The sequence below is a fragment of the Falco punctatus genome (assembly GCF_963210335.1).
Source record: "Falco punctatus genome assembly, chromosome: 3".
NCBI lineage: Eukaryota > Metazoa > Chordata > Aves > Falconiformes > Falconidae > Falco > Falco punctatus.
Window position 1 is genome coordinate 2,392,257 of NC_137582.1, and position 21,104 is coordinate 2,413,360.

A 21,104-nucleotide genomic window follows, 5' to 3' on the forward strand; every position below is an offset into this window, starting at 1 on the left:
TATACCAGCAGCAGTTGCTGTTAGTATTAATAGACAGTATTAAGAAAATGTGTGCATTTTATATATATGTATATGTATGTATAAGTAAATATTCAGACATATATATGCATTCATAGATGTCTTCAATGTAATACTTCTCTTTTTTGTGTAAAAAAAATGATACTGCATCCATCTGTTCATCCCTTTTTCTCTGCTGCTCTGAATATACTTCTTCACACTCCGATTCCTGTCTTTTTCTACTCCTGTGCTTTGTTGTTGTCTACCCATCTCATCTAAGCTAGGTTGCCATGTTAAATTATTCCTTTCTCACTGGAAATACTGCCCATTCCCCTGAATCCCTCTTCACCATCGTCCTCCGCATACACTGCCTGTCTGCCTCCTGCCTGCCTCCGTGGGACGTCTTTTTTCTCTGGGAAATGACAGCTCTGGGAGCAGAACCTGAGAGTAGCTCTTCCTTGCTCCAATATAGTGTCTGTTCTTTCCATCATCAGCTAGATTCTCTTCTTGCTATTCAGGCACTTTTACACATCTCAGAGCTGTCATTTGCAAAAAGAATAGAGACACATGGAACAGCAGATAAAGAAAAAAAAAATAAATCTAGACTAAATCATGTGAGCAAACAGCTCCCTGAAAGCTATAGGAAGCACTGACAGACCATCTCAGTGTCATAAATTAATTTGGAACTGCTTAGAAAGGAAAACTTTCAGCGCTCAAGATTCTTACAGCAGTCTCTTCAACAGAATATTGCTTTAGTTACGGCATGTATCTTTCTTACTCAAGATGCTTACCAGAATTCTGTTGTGCTCCAGACAATATGTCATAAACATCATGAATGTGCAGAGCCATTATAGATCCCAGAGTCTGGGCTGCAGCATCCCTGCAGTTCAAATATACTGGTACAGGACAGAAAACTGATAACAGCAATTCTACAAACCTTTTGAGCCAGGAGAAGCAGAGGGTTGCAACCAAACACTGCCTTGGAGGCTCAGACATTCTACAGCAAAAAGTAGGAATACTCGTAATTTACCTGGACTGACCACTCTTAAAAAAAAAAAAAAAAAAAAAAAAAAAAAAGTAATTTGCTTTAAAGTAAGAGCTTGCCAAAACCAAAAAGTTAGGCAGGCATGCCTGAGAAAGATTATTAGCAGATATAGAATGCTTTCCTGCACAAACAGAATTGTCTAATCGCTAATGTACAACATCCCTCTTACACTTAACCTTTATGTGCTACCAAAGTACAGTGTCAAGATTGTCCTTCCAGCACATGTCTGTAACTGAAAGCTTTTAATATCCTCCATCTCCCTCAAATGCAAGTTATCAGGAACACAGAAAGATTTAACCACTTATTAAACAGCGCTATCTTGTCAGGCAATATGTTCTTTTCTGCAGGGCACTAGTGAATTGAATGTGCAAGAGAGACAAAATGTCTAGCAAAGAAAAAGTTGCTGCGTGACAAGGATTGGTTCTCTTCTCCCAAGGAACTCGACTAGCAAGGCAACCTCCTCACTGAGTACAAAACAAAGCAATCCCACCACAGCAAATGAGGCAAAAGGAAAACACACAAAGATGTAGAAGGAGAGCGGTAGACATGAAATCCGTAACTCTTTATTGTAAATATTGCTTCAATAATAAATGAAAACTTGGAACCTAATTGCTTTGATTACCTAGCTCATGACGAACTTGTCTCTCCCCTTTTTCTGCAAAGTAGAGCTGGAAAAGCCAACTCTCACTGTCATGTTTTACACCACTGCTGCACAAACGTGGTTCACAGCAAGCCAGGTACAGAAAGTAGCTCAGAATCAGGCCTTGTGGCGGGTACTCGTACGCTAAAGAACATGAAATAAATATCATTATATAATTACAGGTATTTAACACTGCGGGAAAGCTGCCATTGGGGGTTTCTCCAGTGAAAAAAAAAAGTGCAACAAACAGCTCTCCCATGTCAATATTAATACAACTTTATTTCACAGTGCAGGTGCATGCACACATACCGACACAGAGAGGTCAGAATGAGCCTGCGTCCAGCTTCACTATCCCACAGCTTCAGCATATCAACTCTTGCACTGTTCGTGGAGACCAAACAGTGCAAAGAATTCAGGACTCCGATATTTATATGCCAGTAGTTCACCTTCCACTGAGACTGCTGCTGATACAGATTCACACTAGCTCACATTTGTTTCATGTTCTTACTGCTATCTTTAAATCCATAATTACCAGTTGATGTATAGTTGTGAGTCATATATACAAAAGTCGCCAGCACCTCTGGGCTCTTTGGTTTCTGAAAGACATCGCGAGACATGCCGACGAACCCATAACATCTCTACTCACTTCTGCAAATCTCAGCTAATGGGAGAACACAAGGGCTTGGTCATATTCCTCCTTTTTTTGCTTTTGGACAGAATTCCACTCAGAAAAAGAAGATGCAGCCAAGAATGTACAGATGCATGGCAGCCTTAAGTGCTTAGAATCTTCACCTAAAATCAGTAACTACTTTATAAAAATGTAGACTGCAACTTTTGCATAGCCTGGAGCATCCAGAGCAGCAGCTCTCACATGGCCAGATGAGATCCTAAGGTGACAAAGAAAAAAAAAAACACCATACTAAGAAACCCCCAAAACCATACTCTCAAACTGAAATACATTGTGATTTCAACAGAAAACTAAAATATTAATATAAAAATACAAAATTAACTATACAGCCATAATATTAAATTCACACAGTTTAATTTTCTTATTTCACCTTTTAAAAAAGGGGAATTGTTTTACATTCAGTGAAACAAGCAATTAATTAGGCTTTGTAATTCACATATAATTGAATAAAATACATGGAAAAGGGCATATCCCTCTCTATGCATTTTATAGCATTGTTTCAATTAATACAGGCTGCCTCCGTAATCCTTTTAACAAAGACTTTCAGCTTTTGTTAAACTAGTCATCTGTCTGAGGTTCAAGTGATTCTGTAGTCTTTGTGCAGACAGGTCAAGTGGACCTGGGTGTTCTTGGAAAGTCGCAAGCAACACAAAAAAGCTAATGCATATAATTAAGTTGAAGGATACAGACTCATTAAATCATTTCTGCAAAATTATGGGAAGTTGCTAGCAATTAAATTGCTCCGTATGCTGCAAAAGGAATTGCTCTGGACCCAAATATGACTTAAGGAATACAACACTTCGTGCATCTTCCTAAATAATCTTGCCAAGCCAGAGTAAGAAGAAAACAGTGTGTTGAGTTTTTCAGTCTGAGTCTCAATTACTGCAACTGTAGTAGAATAATCATACGAAAAAGCCAGAAAAAACATCCTGCAAATGCACATACGGGTGTAGCTATGTCTTATCGTATACAAAAAAAAAAAAAAGGAGGGTACTTACCTGTGTGCGTTTAGCATTCAAAAGACAAAAAGAAGCAACAGGATTTGTTTCAGCTGAAAACCAGCTTTCAAATGCAAAGGCATCAAACCCGAGCGACAGCGGAAGCCGCCGGGAGGCAGCGTTGTCACTCAGCACGTAGGGGACCGGAGCCCTGCTGCTGCAAGGCCAGAAAGAACACCGGGAAGAGCAGCCTGCCTGCAGGTCAACTTCCAAACAGCAACATACCGAAAAAATAACACGTATAGATATTACAGGCTGATGCATTTGTACATACCTTGAATAGGCTTGAAAGTATTTGCACTAAAAGTGACGTGCGAGTTTTGCTAGTTACCCAAGACTAAAAGTAGTTTGGTATTTTTTTGATTTTTGTTTGTTTGTTAGTATTTTTGTTGGTATAGCATCATCTACCTTTATCCTGAGCAACTGTGGTATAACAAAAAAGAGGGCTATAAAGGACAAACAAAAATTTTATGTGCTTATGAAAGAGCTTCTTTGTAAATTAGAAATTAAGGAATGTCTACTTATCTTTCAAAACTGCAAATTGCTATGCAAAAGAAGAAACTGAAAGTGGTGATTTAACACAACTGGCCTCTCGGCTGACAAAAACCCTTAAATTTGTGTTTTATTGATTTTTCTCCGTATCAGCCCCCTTCATTATAACCTCACAAGAAGAAACCAGGCTGTGTGGCACAGGTGAAGATCAGAAACCACAAAAGCCTAAAGAGACATCCTGTTCTTATACTGTCTCTTATCAAAACAAAATCCACAAAATCCAACTTTTTTCTTCCAAATACACCTAAGTAAACGCTTTTTTCCATGTAATTAATAATTCTTTTGAAACTTGAAGAATAATGTACATCTTTTTCACCCCTGCATTCCATGATTCTGAAGGAACATCATAAAAAATTTGACTCTCCCATAAGGTGACAACATCACAGTCAGAGAAGGCTTTACGTCATACAGAGACGCGGTGGGATGGCTCCTATGACTGGAGTGTGTAAATGGAAGTATACAGGCTCTTTAGGAAGGACAGGCAGGGGAGACAAGGTGGGGGTGTCACCCTCCATGTCAATGACCAGCTGGCGTGCATGGAGATCTGCCTGGGAATGGATAAAGAGCTGACCGAGAGCGACCTTATGGGTCAGGATTAAATGGAGGGCAGGGACAGGTGATGTTATAGTGGGGTCTGCTACAGGCCACCCAACCAGGAAGACGGAGCAGAGAAGGTCCTCTATAGACAGACAGGAGCAGCCTCATGTTCGCAAGCCCCGGTCATCATGGGGGATTTCAGCCTCACCAATATCTGTTTGAGGGACAATACAGCAGGATATAAGCGATTCAGGAGGTTCCTGGAACGCATTGACAATAAATTCCTTCTCCAAGTGATAGAGGAGCCAACGAGAAGAGGTGCCATGCTGGACCTTGTTCTCACCAACAACGAAGGGCTGGTGGGGATGTAAAGCTCCAGGGCAGCCTTGGCTGCAGTGACCATGAAATGGTGGAGCTCAGCATCCTTAGGGCAGCAAAGAGGGCGCACAGCAAGATTGCTACCCTGCATTTCAGGAGAGCAGATTATGGCCTTTAAGGGATCTGCTTGGTAGAGTATCATGGGATACAGCCCTGGAGGAAAAGAGGGGCCCAAGAAAGCTGGTTAATATTCAAAGAACACCTCCTCCAAGCTCAGGAGTGATGGATGCCAACAAAGAGGTAGTCAGTCAAAAACACAAGAAGGCCTGCATGGATGAACAAGGAGCTCCTAGGCAAAATAAAACTCAAAAAGGAAGGCTACAAGGGATGGAAGCAAGGCCAGGTAGCCTTGGAGGAATACAGAGAAATTGTTCAAGCAGCCAGGGACCAAGTTAGGAAAGCTAAAGCCCTGATAGAATTAAAGCTGTCCAGGACGTCAAGGGCCACAAGAAAAATTTCTGTAGGTATGTGGGTGATAAAAGAATAGGGGAAATGTGAGGCCTCTCCAGAAAAAAAACAAGAGACCTGGTTGCATGGGACATGGAGAAGGCTGAGGTACTCAATGACTTTTTGCCTCAGTCTTCACCAGCCACTGGTCCAGCCACACTGCCCAAGTCACAGAAGGGAAAGGCAGGGACTGGGAGAATGAAGAACCGCCCACTTGTAGAAGATGACATTCAGTAACATCTAAGGAATCTGAAAGTGCACAAGTCCATGGGACCTGATGAGATGCATCTGCAGTCCTTGTGGGGACTGATAGATGATATTGCTAAGCTACTGTCTATCATACCTGAGAGTTGTGGCAGTCTGGTGAAGTTCCGACTGACTGGAAAAGGGGAAACATAACCCCCATTTTTAAAAAGGAAAAAAATGGAAGACTGGCGGAACTACAGGCCAGTCAGTCTCACCTCTGTGCCTGGCAAGCTCATAGAGCAGATCCTCCTAGAAGCTATCCTAAGGCATATGGAAAATAAGGAGGTGACTAGTGACAGACAACATGGCTTCAATAACAGCAAATCATGCCTGACAAATGTGGTGGCCTTTCAGAGTTATAGTGTTGGTGCATAAAGGAAAAGCAACTAATGTTAGGTACCTAGACTTGTACAAAGCATTGGACATGGTTCCACATGATATCCTTGTCTCTGAACTGGAGAGACATGGATTGTATGGATGGACTGCTCAGTGGATAAGGAATTGGCTGGATGGTTGCACTCAGAGTTGTGGTCACTGGCTTAATGTCCAAGTGGAGACCAATGACAAGAAGCACTCCTCAGGGGTTCATATTGGGACCGGTGCTGTTTAACATCTTTTTCAGAGTCATGGACAGTGGGACTGAGTGCACCCTCAGCAAGTTTTCTGACAACATCAACCTGTATGGTGTGGCTGACATGCTGGAGGGAAGAAATGCCATCCAGAGGAACCTTGACAGGCTTGAGAGGTGGGCCTGTGAAAACTTCATGAAGTCCAACAAGGCCAAGTGCAAGGTCCTGCGCTTGGGTCAGTGCAATACCAAGCACAAACACAGGCTGGTGGAGAATGGACGGAGAGCAGCCCTGAGGAGAAGAACTTGGGTATGTTTGTTGACAAGAAGCTCATCATAACCCAGCAATGTGCGCTCGCAGCCCAGAAAGCCAACTGTATCCTGGGCTGCATCAAAAGACGAATGACCAGCAGGTTGAGGGAGGTGATTCTCCCTATCTGCTCTGCTCTGGTGACACCCCACCTGTAGTACTGCATCCAGCTCTGAGGCCCCCAGCACAGAAAAGACATGGGCCTGTTGGAGCAAGTCCAGAGGAGAGGATCAGAGGGCTGGAGCCCCTCTCCTGTGAAGACAGGCTGAGAGAGCTGGGGTGGCTCAGCCTGGAGAAGAGAAGGCTCCAGGGAGACCTTAGAGCAGCTCCCAGTACCTAAAGGGGGTCTACAAGAAAGCTGGAGAGGGACTTTTTACAAGGGCATGTGGTGATAGGACAGAGAGGAATGGCTTTAAGCTGAAAGAAGGTAGATTTATATTAGATACTAGGAAGAAATTCTTTACCGTGAGGGTGGTGAGACACTGGCCCAGGCTGCCCAGAGCAGCTGTGGATGCCTCATCCCTGGCAGTGCTCAAGGCCAGGCTGGACGGGGCTGGGAGCAACCTGGTCTGGTGGAAGGTGTCCCTGCTCACGGCAGGGGGTTGGGACTCTATTATCTTTAAGGTCCCTTCTGATGTAAACCATTCTATGATAATTCTATGAATATTCTTGTCTTATGCATTTGTTATATTTTTTAAAGTTTTCATAAACTTAGAAAAAAATAACATTATTTTGGATTTTTTTTATATTATGATGAAAATAACATATGAAAAATGTTATTCTAAATAATGTTTTATGGTCTCTATTGGTCAATGTTTAAGAGAATTCAGTTCCTGAAGCTGACCATGCATATAACAATTTCCTTTTCGGCTCTTACTCAATATTTGATATGCAGGATATTTTCCCTTTTTCACCTGAAGATAGAAACACACCCCCCTCTAATTATTGATAAATGTGATATCATCTCCCTTGACTGCCCAGCAACAAAAAACCCAGAAAGATCTGCTGACAACATGAAGTATGAAAACGCTTGTAATCTAAAGAATCCAAAGTGAACAATTTTAAGATACGCTATGCTTTGAATTATCTCACTACCCAGAATACATTGAGAGAAACACAATAGACATCTCAGCTGAAACTCCTCTTCAGTGCAGAGGTTTGCACGTTAAAGTGAGTCTAGTAGGTTAATCTGCAAGAATATCAGGTGTTGCCTGGCATATCTGTCTGTGGCAAGAACGTGTGCTCAGGCAGATGGAAACATCTGGCTTTAATTTTGCTTCCACTCAAAGCTAGCAAAATGCAAATCAGCTGCAGGTTTGATAGCTCTGTTCCTGTGAGACTGCGTCACCTGAAGTGATGGGTACAAGAAGAAACCTAAGCCAATGACATTAAAGAGTTTTGCTTTTACACCTGGCTTGTACTCTGCTGCGCTCCGATGTAGGCAGAGTTAGCCCAGGTGAGATCATAAAGATACACCAGGGCACCAGAGCAAAATGGTTTGCTGTACGGGATGCTAGCTGAAATCTAATCCACTGCTCTGTCATAGCTTATCTTTGGACAACTTTCTGAGCTTTGGATCTTCACCTACAAAGAGTAATTATCTAATTATCACAGTATTGTAGACATAAATCAATTTATGACTGCCATGCACTTCAGTACCATTGTAATAAAGCTCATAGGAAATACTTCAGAGAGGTTCTTAGAGCTATCTATTACAGAAGTGCAGTAAGCTGGACAAGCAGAGTCTACATGCCTCATGCATGAGACACCTAGCAGATTCAGGAAGAGGAAAAGAGTCTGTACATTTGATGCATTTATGTATTTCTTATTGCTGGACAAAAGGAACAGAAAATGATAATTTAATTCTACTCCAGAGAGAGAGAGAAAGAAAATTAAAATTCAACCAATATTCTGGCTGTTTGCTTCTACCTTTATTAAAAACAACTTGTGAAATGATAAAGTCAAGTTAAATGTGGGATTCAGATTGACTTGTCTTTATGGGAGACTCTTCCCATACATCAGCTAAGAATATCATACTCCTGTGATAAGCAGGTCTTGGAAATCCTGTAAGTTTGTAGGAGATAACTTCTTGGCACAGGTACTCAGTGTGAACCAACTAGAAAGATGCCTTCCCTAGACTTGCTGTTTGTGAATAGAAAAGGTATCTTAGGGGATGTGATAGTAGGTGACTGTCTTGGCCACAGTGCTCATGAAATGGTTGAGTTTAAAATGTTCAATGTAATGAGAAGGAAAGGAAAGCAGAGTTGCTACCCTGGACTTCAGTAGGGCAACCTTTAAGGTATTCAGGGAGCTGTTCAGCCGAGTACCCTGTGAATCTGCTTTTGAGGGCTTAGGAGTCCACAAGTGCTGATCAGTCTTTAAGAATCACCTTTCAGAAGCATAGGAGCAGGTGATTGCACCACGTTCTAAGCTAAGCAAATGGGGCAGAAGATCACCTTGGCTGAACAGGGGCTCAGAAGGAAAAAGAAACTGTACGAACTCTGGAAGCAAGGTCAGGCTTTGCAGGAAGAGTAGAGCTGTGGTTTGTTTATGCAGGAAGAAGACATGAAAGGCCAAAGCTCAATTTGAGTTGAAACTGGCCAGTGTTGTTTCAGATAAGAAGGGCTTTTAAAAGTATGTTAACTGCAAGAAGAGGGCTAAAGAAAACCTTGGACTGATACTTGTTGAGGATGCTTATCTGACTAACAGGGGTGAAGAAAAAGCAGCAGCATTTAATGCTTTTGTTGCCTCAGTCTTTAATAAGACTGACAGACTTTGTGCTGCCCGGTCCCCCGAGTTGGAGAACCACAACTGTGGCATCGGTGACTTTCCATTTGTGGACACTGAAACTGTAAGGTACCAGCTTTATCAGCTGAATGTTCACAAGTCCATGGGTTCTGATGGGATTCATCCCAGAGTTCTGAAAGAGCTAGTGGATGTTGTGGCAGGATCCCTTTCCATCATTTAGCAAAGGTCTTGGGAGTCTGCGGAGGTCCCTGCTGACTGGGAGCTAGCCAACGTTATTCCAATCTACAAAAAGGGCACGAGGAAAGACCCAGGGAACTACAGACCTGTTACCCTAACCTCAGCTTCTGGAAAAATTACGGGGAAGATTATATTGGGTACTACTGAAAGGCATTTAAAGAATAATACAAACATCAGGCACAGTCAACATGGTTTCACAAAAGGAAAGTCCTGTTTAACAAATTGATATCCTTCTACGATAGGGTCACCCACCCAGCAGATGAAGGGAACACAGTGGATACAGTTTTTCTAGATTTTAGTAAGGTCATTAATACTGTCCCTTACATCATCCTTCTGGACATGTTGTCCAGCTGTGGGATGAGAGGATTCATGGTACACTGAGTGAAGAAATGGCTGAAGGGCAGAGCTCAAAGGATTGTAGTGAATGGGGCTACATCTGGGTGGAGACTAGTGACCAGCAGTGCTCCTCGGGGTTCAATTCTAGGGCCAGTCCTGCTCAATATGCTGATCAAAGATCTGGGTGCAAGAGTTGAATGCACCATTTGCAAGTTTGCCAATGACACCACACTGAGAGGTGCTATTGAACACTGAGGGACAAGAGGCCTTGCAGAGGGATCTAGACAGATTGGAGCATTGGTCTATGGACACTTAAGTTGAAATGCCAGACTCTGCACCTAGAATGGAGTAGTGCTGGGCACAAGTATAAACTGGGAGAGGAGTAGCTGGAGAGCAGCCCTGTGGAAAGGGATCTGGGAGTGCTGGTGGGCAGCTCCACAGGAGCCCACAGTGTGCTCTGGCAGCCAAGAGGGCAACCCACATCCTGCAAGGCATCAAACATAGCATAACCAGCTGGTCAGAACAGGTGAATATTCCACTGTATTCAGCATTTGAGGCCTCCCCTTGAGTTCTGCATGTGGTTCTGGGCCCTGCAGTTTAAGAAGAATGTGAAGGTCCTTGAACACATCCAGAGGAGGGCAACAAACCTGGTGAAAGGACTGAAAGGAGCATCCTGTGAGGAGGAGCTAAGGACACTGGGTTTTTGTCTGGTTTAGAGAAAAGGAGGCTGAGGGGTGACCTCATTGCTCTCTACAGCTTCCTAAGGAGGGGAAGCAAACAGAGATGCTGATCTCTTCTCCCTAATATCCAGTGAGAAGACATGTAGGAATGGTTCAGAGCTGCACTAGGGCAGGTTTAGATTAGACATTAGGAAGCATTTCTTTACTGAGAGGGTGATCAAACACTGGAACAGGCATCCTAGAGAGGTGGTCAATGCCCCAAGCCTGTCAGTGTTCCAGAGGCATTTGGACAATGCCCGTAACATGCTTTTGGTCAGCCCTGAAGTGGTCAGGCAGTGGGACTAGCTGATTGTTGTAGGTGCCTTCCAAATGAAATAGTCTAGTCTATTCTGTTCTTGTGATTCACACAGTCAGTGGTTACAAAGCAGTCCTGCCCCCACACTGCTTACTGTCTAGAAGACAAGAAGTGCTGAGAGGTCCAAAGAGTCCATTCAGGAACCTGCGATGACATGGGTCTGTGGTTTTATTCCTGTATTAATAAAAGTTAACAATATTACAACAGTTCATTTTTAAAAGTTGCCATTTCCAACCTTGATGTCAGAGGTAACCTGCAGGTAGGAAATAGTTCCATTGATTTTATTAAACAACTTAGTTGTTCACTTAGCCTCTGACTTCGGGGGTTACAGGCAACCAGAACAGATTCCTTGAACCAGTTGCACTCAGCACCTCATCAAAATGACCAGGATAGATATTTTTTCAGAAATCAGAAGGACATTTGTATTTGTCCTGATCTATTTAACTGCTAACATTAGTTCAATTTAATTCACAGTAAAATCTTGGATATGATTTGCACCAATGAAAACAAAATCAGATGTTCATGAAAAATTCATGAACATTACTTTAAAAACTAAAGCCTTTCTAGCTTTTACCAAGGTACAGAAATAGAATCTTTTGCATACAAAAAATGAAAAAATACAGACTCACCTTTACTATCTGAAAGTTGCTGTCCATTTTTTCCACTTTGATAATGTAGTAGCTGTAGAGCTAAAAGATAGGCTCTGATGACTTTTTTTAATTTACTCTTTGAAGGGTTATTGGATTTATATACTTTTTAATGGAAAAGGGCAAAATAAAAATCGTGAAAACTAGAATGCTTAAATAGACCATGTACCTAGTTACGTATCATGCAGATGAGTATTTTTAACCGGGGAATGGTAACACAAGAAAGATAAAGAAATATAGCTGGTTTTAAACCCTAATATGATATTCTGTTGTTCTAAAGACACTAGAAATGCACCTACGCAGGGCTTATGGAGCTTTTCTTACTTCTCAAAGGGAATTGATAAATAGGGGAAGGCATCCCAAGGGGTTCCCTTAGTTTAACAAAAACAAAGGTACTTTTCAGTACATTGCTTTTTCCTCACGTCTTCCCTGAAATAAAATGAATTATGCACACAGATTGTTTATTGTCAGTTTGCATGCTGTGGAATTTCTGTTGTACTAAACAGGACTCTGAGGACTTCCAGTAAACGTTGTTCCTTTTTATTTATGGGGGTTTATCAATACAAATGCTTATCTCAACCCCAACGTTTTATCCTTTTCCCTTCAAAAAAACCCCGCCACACCATTATTAATTTGGAGATGCTGAGATATAAGCTACTGTGTCTCTGTACTTTTCCATCTGCAGAGCAAATGGAATAAGTAAGTTTACAATCCCACACAGCTGAAAGAATTTTGCATTCCTTATATACTTAGAAAATGAATTTGCTAGGTGTTGAATTTTATAACTAAATTAGCTATAGGATTTAGAAGTAGTCATGCACAATTAACAAGAAAAGCACACATGAAAAAATAACCTAACCATATTTTTATGGTCACTCCATTCTGTATACAAATACAGCACTTTTTTCCAAGCAGGTACAGTTCTGCCTTCTGCCCCCCCCCCCCCCTTCCCCCAGCCCAAAGCACAAGCTCCGTCAGGATCCAGAAAATATGTAGAACAATGCCTAACACTCGAGAAAACTGGTCTGGAAAATGTCTTCTGAGAGTGGTAGGGACATATACTCAAAAGGACAAATGCTGCCAAAATGCACTTGTAACCTTTCTTTATAAAAACCCAGCTGCAGCAGCATCAATCATTATAACAGCCCAGTAGTTGCAATCTTTACCCAGAAACTGTTGAGAACTAACTTGCATGCTTTGGGAAGACTTTCCCCTCTCAGAAGGGTACTCTAGTCAGTTAGTAGTTCATCTTTTCTCAGTGTGCCATACAAATCTTTCCTTCTTTTCAAGACAGGAACACCTTGAATGTACCTACAGGCTATTTTGAATGTTTTGCATTCAACAGTCAATGGATATAAAAAAAGCGATAATCTGAAAGGCAAGTCAAGACTCCACACTCTTAAATGAAGGCATTAAGCACTAGCGTAAAAGCATCTCTGACTGTCTTAAAACCAGCAGGTTATTTTGTACAAGAGCATCACAATGTTTTTAGCACAACATTTTTTTTCCATTCTTTTAGACTGGGCATCTTCCCTTACAACTGGATTTGACTCTGGACTCAGAGGAGGCTGGGTAGCATCTCCTTTGCTGAATGGACTGATGCAAGAATTGCAAAGAAGAGACAAAAATTAGACTTCCATGCTTAGAATTTTCCATTGGTAACTGTTGAGGTACTGGCAGTACCCAGCACCACAGTGAATCTGAGTGGCTTTGAATTCTCTCCTCAAGGGAACTAGTTCCCCCCACTGTTGCAGCGCTACCCAAACTAGCCAGCTGCAACAAGACTTTTACCACCCCATCCCACATTAACTTCAATAAGTAGCTCCCACACCTTGCCCTGGCACAGCCACCAATGCCCCACAAGGTTTCAAAAGCTCATCTACTGTCTGTGCTGTTTCTTCACCCTCTTCAGGCCAGTCCACCATGCTTCTTGCCTCTATCACATCCAGAGTCATCCTCCTCCTCCTCCTGCCAGCCTCTCCTCACCCAGGCCCCCTTCTTGTCTCTGGGCCTCTCCTACATCCAGGGCACAATCCCTCTGCTTCCTCCAGGTCTCTCTTCAAGAGCTGTTCCCCTTCTATTCCCCTTAGAGCTATTCAACTATTTAGCAGGAACCAGCCACAGCTGTGCATTATCAACATCAGCCAACCCACCGCCCCTGAAGCCAGCCCACAGCTGGATATTATCAATGTTAATTAACCCAGCTTCATTCCTCTATAATTCCTCTACACCCCACAGCATTGCACAGAAAGCATATGGTGGGTTTGGCTTTCGTTGCTTGGGACCAGCCACCTAAAAAATAACCATTGCAAAAAGTCACTACAGCTCTTTAGCCATCTGGTTTTTAGTGCTGGTGTGAGACAATTTTACTCTAAGTTCCTAGTACTGAAGGAATCCTACTTAACTGAAGCTCTGCCATAGAAAACAACTAAGCAGAGAAGCTGTTCTTGGAGGATATCTTTGCTCACTGAAGCAGATGATAGCACTCCACAGGCTTATATAATATTGAAAAAGTAAGAAGATGCAGAAGGCTCATTTTAGCTAAGGTTACTGAGGCTCTCTGTCCTGATTATAAATGTGCTCATCAGAGGCCATCATAAGTGGCCTCCACATAAGTTTGAAGTTAAACACCTGTGTAACCTTTGGTGCAATGGAGTCATAGCTATTACCTGTTATGTTGGTACTTATTTTCATCTGCTGTCATGCTAGTTTGTTTAAAGAGGTTAGTAAGGCACTGTAATGCCATTAAATATTGTCATTACATGAAAAGCTTGGCAAAGAGCTTCAATTCCATCAGAAAAAAAAAACAAAACAACCAAACAACATTAAAGCTGCAGAGGAGCAAGCATTTACATTCTTTAAAGATTTTTATAATCACTAGACTTAGTCTGTGTAAACAAATCAGCTTATGATAGATTTTGTTGGGGTTAACAACAAAAAAAAATAGAATGTTGCCATTGGATACATGACAAAGTCATTTATATAAGAATAAATATTGTCTGGAGTCAATGTATTTGTGTTCTTAACTAGGATGAGAAATTCCAATCATTTCAAACATTTTAGTTTGTAAAAGAAGATAGTGTCTTTTCAGTGATTTTCCATAACCTAGGTTATGAAAGATAAATTCTCCAAGAATGGGAAGGGCTCAATTCTGTTGCCTAAGCGTAAGCATCTAGTGCTACTTGAGACTAGCTAAGGTGTCATTTACACAGGGAGACAGTACAACACAAGATCTATGGAGGGTCCACATCCATCTGCAGGAGTAACTGGAGGTCCTTTCTGAACCTCCCCCATGACTTAACAGGAGGGTCTTCTTCACAGTTTTATCTGACCCTGTCCTCTGTGCAGTAAACAATCCAGTGGACTTGCCACTGAAGCTTGTTAAACCACTGTTGCATTCACTATCAAACTTGGTTAAATCTCTGTTCTATGCCAATAAACATATTATTGTTACCCTCTTACGAGTGAAGCGTGTCACTCCATCCATAACACTTCTTCACAGAAAGAAATCAAAACACAGGCCTTAAAATCACCAGATAACCTAGACAAAATGTAGCACAAACAAGGTTATGGACCCTCACTACACCCTAACACTCTCTTGCTAGTGCCATGTTGCCTTTAACTGTAAGATACAATTTTATCAAACACTACCAGCTATTCATCTCATTTTCCCAGTGTGTTACTAAGTTTTAATTACCAAAATAACCACTTGCAGTAGAACTACATTTCCCAAAGCAGTTATTTTTCAATAGCTCTCAAGACCCACATAATGGAAACTTTCTTCTTGAACTTTTGTCAGGGACTGGATTTTAAGACCCAGTTGTATCACCCACTACAACTGGTATCATGGAGTTTTTCTTAACTCAGGGCTTGCAGGTATTTGTAAACAAAGACAAGAGAATAATATTTCATAGTGACCTTATCTTGTCTCAACTTAACTCTACTGTTGCATGTGTACACTATTGTATGTTATAACAAAATGCCTTATAAGAAAATTTGAAAGTGGAAGAAAATTTTCGAAGAACTTCCTCACCACAGGAAGTGTTAACTGACATGTGGCACAGGAAACATCTGGGGCTACACTGAGAGCTTCAATTCTGAGGCCCTTAAAAGCCCTTAAAAATCACAAAGGATTTTAAAATACAAGATAATATGATTTTTCACATTTAAATGCATGTTAAGTTTTATTTATTTCAAAATTTCTAATATTAGAGACAATCCCCCTTTTGGTGGGTTGCTTCTAGGATTCAGAATTCCAGGGCTGCTTCTTTCTCAATTTGGATAAAGAAACGTGCTAAAAATATGACTAGCTGTGCATAAGACTTTAGGATTTTGTGGGGTTTAAGGGTGGAGGTTGATGTCTTTTTTAGTATCAGGTTAGAAATTGCTTCAGTTAAGACTCCTGCTGTATCACCAGATCTGGATAAAAGTAATTAGTATAGAATTATGTATATGTTTCTTTTCTTTAATAAAAATCTCCAAACAAAAACAAACAAACAAACAAAACAACAAAAGAAAATAAAATTTGAGAGCTCAGAGTAAGAACTAAGAAAAAGTGAGCTGCAATAATGGTTATATGAACACTAAATTAGCTTATTATTTATTCTTTTTTTCTTCCTGTGTTTCATATGCTTTTGAAATGACAAACTCAATGGGAATTTATGTCTTTGAAATGAATATGTGGTCTAAATTTTCTTTTTTTTATTAATAATAGCTTCTATAGCTGAATATTTTTTTTCTCCTGAAGGACAGAAATACTAGTCCTCTCAATCTCAGGACAGTCATAGCACAAAATGTTGTAAGTCCAGATCTTTTAACCTCCTTGATATGGATGAACCATCCTGTAAAATTAGGGCCACAAATAAACAAACTTCAATGTAATTCTTCAAGAAGAAAACAACTTAATTGTTTATCAAATTACAGTGTTTGCTTTCCTCACCTGATATAAAATTAATTTAAGTTTTTGTAAGTTTACAATAGAAAAGAAAAATTAGACAAGCACACCTCTTCTGACTTCCTTTCTTTTTTTTAATTGAACTAAGATCTTTTGCCTTACCACTGCTGTAATAAGAATATGCTCCACATCTACTTTCAGAGTCCTTTCCATTTGGAGTAATTTCGACATTGAATATTGTTTCCTGAACTTCACCCATTTCATATTGCTACGCATAGAAATCTAACTAAAATGACTGAAGCATTAACATTTTAATTACGAAGATTTTATTCAGAATTTATCCTTCAAAAGCCCATAACTTTTATGTTAACCTTTCACAAGTGCCTTCCTCTGGCCTTTGCATTTAGTAAGACACAGAAGACCATTAATCTGCAGCAATTTTATTGCAGTAGCTTTTAAATAAAAAAATAGACTAACTATTAACCTTTTCAGCTAAAAAAGGGGTTAATTGGGAGATGGTATTGCTGGTATTATTTTCATAACTGCTGAAGACTGAAACATGTTAGAAGAGCACTGTAGAAAACATGTGGACTCTTTCATGTGCAATTTACTGATTCCACATGTAAATAGATACATATGGTGGGGTCAATTCAGCATCCTCTATCAGCCCTGAATTAACTTGAAAAAGAATTCATACCATGGAAAATAGCATAGTGGGGGGTAAAGTTAGGGTTTTATCTTATAAGAAAGGGTAACTAGGCACTTGTATAAATACTTAGATTCTAAAAGCATAACATTATTACTCACATTCTTTAGGGAGAGTGAATAATAACAAGATGCAGGATGTGCAAGAGCAATCTGCATAACCTGAACAAGTGGGACAAACATTATATATGTTGTCTTACAGCTTCAGGGCAAAAGCTCAAGTCCTACACTGAGCTCTGTCCTGGTGCACTTGCATCCCGTGACACTGTAAATCAAGGGACATGTCTGTAGGTATAAGAAAAGGCCATTACCGGGGACATTGTATCCAATTTTCTGGCAAGTCAGTTCAGCAGATATTACTGTCCCCTGGACTCTTTCCTTGGGCAAACTGTTGGATTAGACGACCTTGTGGGGTCTGTTCCACTCTGGTTTTCTTCGGTCCTGTATCATCCAGCTCACTGTAAGACTGTATTGTCAAGAAAAAAAGATTCATGTTGATTTTTTCCTGCATGCAGGGGAAACAGCATCTGCCAAAGCAATCTTTTATAAAGCTGAAATTGACCACTGGCCTGTTGCGTTAAGGAAATTTGAATATTCATATTTTCTTCCATATGAAAAAACAGCAAGACTTTAACACTGCCATAGCTAAATACCATAAATCTTGAAATGAAAGCATATGTTTCTTTCACACATTCCCACTTTTATGCTTTAATTTGTCCCAGCCTACCTGAAGTGTTTTTACTCAAATTAGATTCGTTACTAGTATAAAATTATAGCTGTTCTATTTTTGTGATAAAAAATAAATGAAATAGAAATGTATCTGGTTATACATAGGATTGGATATTTTTAGGATTGCTTCCTAATCTTGCCCTGGAAATCTAATGCAATATGGAACTTTAGAGATCATGTTATTATCCTTATAGCTATAATATAGGCCATCATGAATAAAATAAGAAAAAAAAGGATACAATAATGAATATTAAAAATCTAATTATTTATGTAATTTAGAACATTATATTTGTTTTATAATACAACCAAGAATATAGCAAATTTGTGTAACACATTCTGTTTATTGAAAAACAAATACAAAATGAGATAATTTTAACTGCATATTGTATCATGGGAACAAAAGATCTGTGGGAAAACACCAAAAAAAAAATCACAGTACTGAATGAAAAAATCAGTAGCTGAGGAATTTACAGCTAGGGACCCATTTGTTCTTTAGGATTGTTATGCTAATTTTTGGGACTTGCTGCAGCAGCAAAGTTGAGATTTAGGATGAATGCATCAATTACTAACTACTAATGCTATAAAGATATCCTTAGCTTCTCAAGGTAATTTAAAAGACCCATTCATAGCCTACTTTTCAAGCATTGCACTTTTATGTGAACTCTGTTAAGAGGTAAACTCTTCAAAAGTCCATAAAACTTAACAGTTTCCTGAAGAAAGTAGAAGTGGTTTCCTTGGGAAGTATTATGCTCTAATACTCCAGTAATTAATATATATATATATATATATATGTGTGTGTGAATGAGATGCAGAATTGAGGTATTAACTTATTGTTTAAGGAAATGTGTGCTTGGATACATTTTAAGCCTCACTAAGCATTTCTTACCCAAGCTTACATTCATAGCTCTTCACTGCCAAAATAAGTGCATCAATAAAATTCAAATATTGATTTTTAGTAACTTGTTTTTGACAGAAATATATTTCTCAGTTTAAGTCACAGAACTGTATTAAGTCAATATGCCAAATTATTAAGGAAAGTGATTGGGTCTGTATGTATTAAACTACATTTAATTAAAATCTTTTAGCAGGCAAAAAGACATAATTTTGTCTTAACATTTCATTTTATACATTAATCTATAAAATAACCTGCTTCTTACTTTCACTTATTTTGCTAAAACTTAACATGTGGACAGAAGTGCTGTGATATTTGTGAACATACGGTCAGGACTATTGTTTCACAATTGAGTAAATTAAAAATCTGAAATCGGGTCATTATCACCCACTGAATTCTCAGGCACACTTTGCAGAAACAGCTTATTCCCACACACATACACCCACACACACACACCCACCCCGTGACTTCTCTTACTCTTCTCACAGCCACATTTCCTTTCACCATCCTCCAAAGCAACAGCTCTCTCAGCTCTTCTCACATTGCTCTATTCTATGTTTCCACTACACATTTAGGACTCACAAACCTGAGACAACCTCTAGAGCTGCTCATTGAGTCTCGAAAGCCAGTCTCATAATGCACAACAGTCAGACTGCATTCCCAAGGTGCTTTCCCCTGGGATTTATTAGTACTCAGCTATTTTTTAAACAATGTAACTAGATTTGATACTTTTGTAGTGTTGGGTTTTTTTGTTGTTGTTGTTACACCATAAAAAATTCCAATACATTGTTTGCAATTATAACCTGTCCCTCTGGATTTAATTTTTTTTAACAGGACAAGTAAAACTGATTATCACTCAAGGTGAAAAATTGAAATTAGCTAACCTCTTTAAACACTCCTGCATGCAGTGTTTTTAAAAAACAAACAACCACAAACCTGCATGCAGTAAAGGAGGCTAAGGCAGCTAAGAAGATACCATCTTATAACTGCAAAACTAATGTACAGGATTGTGACAATTGTAATAACTCTCTCCCCTTATGTCCATGTAGCGCTACCTGATGCTGTGCCCACTCAGCATTTAAACAATGCATGATACAAATACTGTTCTCCTCCTACAGTGAGACAATTAATTGGAGGATGAATCTTGATAAACAATTTTAATTCGTAGTTCCATCCAGACTTCTTTATCTCAAATAAAGAAAGAAATATACGGCTATATATTTCATATAATTATTATAAAACACAGTAATTACAAAGAACTCAAGATTACTGTTCTAATGCAGTCCCATATTGCAGAGCAGGCACTTTAAATTTCAGTTCATGTCTGATATAAAAGAAAACCTAACAATGAAATCAGACTGTTACTGAAATGGAAATTACCTAGTCTGTTTACTGTCTAAAGCAAGAAATGCTAAGCTTAAAGATATATTTGGTTTGCTTATTGCAAAAATTTAGAGAAAGTTAACTTTAAGGAAGGAAATATTTAATTTCGAAATATAAGACCAAACCACAATGATTAGAAGTTCTATTAGAACAGAACTTAAACTTATCATGTGATGGATTTAGAGAGCCATTTTCTTGTGAGATAAAATTAATAAATACAGACTCTGACAGAACTCTGCTTTGCCACCATAGGTACTCTCTTTTTCTGTTGCTAATAATTATCAATATATCACAGTTGAAGTATTTTTCAAAACAATTGTTTTGCATATATTGTCTACCTGCTTGGTGATATTACAAAATTAAACAATAAGATACATAAGTTAACTCTCACATCAACATTTCAGTGTGGAGCTGGCATTGATAGGTGGCTTGAAAGCACTGGGCCTTAGAAAACAGAACTACTTTGTGTTAAAAGTGCAAATGACGTTATTTGGAGCTAGATGTAAAAAAACACAAGCCTTTTCAGCCATTGCTAGCGAGCTGAGCACATCTCTGATGACAACAGTTTGATGATTCTGTTTCTGTCCCTTAACTCTCTGCATCAAAAAAGGTAACAAGAACATAGGATAGTGAGAACATTTTGCACTGCTTGAACCTTCTGTGGTAGGACATATGCCTTATAGAGTGGAAGCACATAAAATCGATGTTTCACGTACTGATTTACCTGTATACTTCAAGCAGAAGCTGAGTCTTGCTGTCTTTCGTGGTGGGTTCATCTTCTCACATTTGTTGCCTCTAGAAGGTGCAGAAGGGGCACACTCCCATTCCTAACCAGAAGATGAATGGGTTAGACTGCTTTACACCTTTTTTTCCCCAGCAGTTACTATGGGGCTCTGCTACAGCTTCTGCTTTGCTTCATAATCTCAGTTCAGATATGCAGACTCCTGAAGGTCACTTAAAAGCATAATTATTTTTGTGTGTACTTGGGTATCATCATAGTCTGCAAAGTTTTCATTAAGTATATTCTGGATTATTCTTGTAGAAGTAGCTGGTGCAGGTGAGCACCTGGGCTAAAAACTCCCATCTTCCAGC

General features: G+C 39.7%; 1 long non-coding RNA gene across 1 annotated transcript in view; it reads right to left on the bottom strand.

Annotated features, from left to right (window-relative positions):
• The window catches only part of LOC308059915, a 370,995-nt gene that overhangs the window by 205,797 nt on the left and 144,094 nt on the right, over positions 1-21,104 (bottom strand). The window lies entirely within an intron of this gene.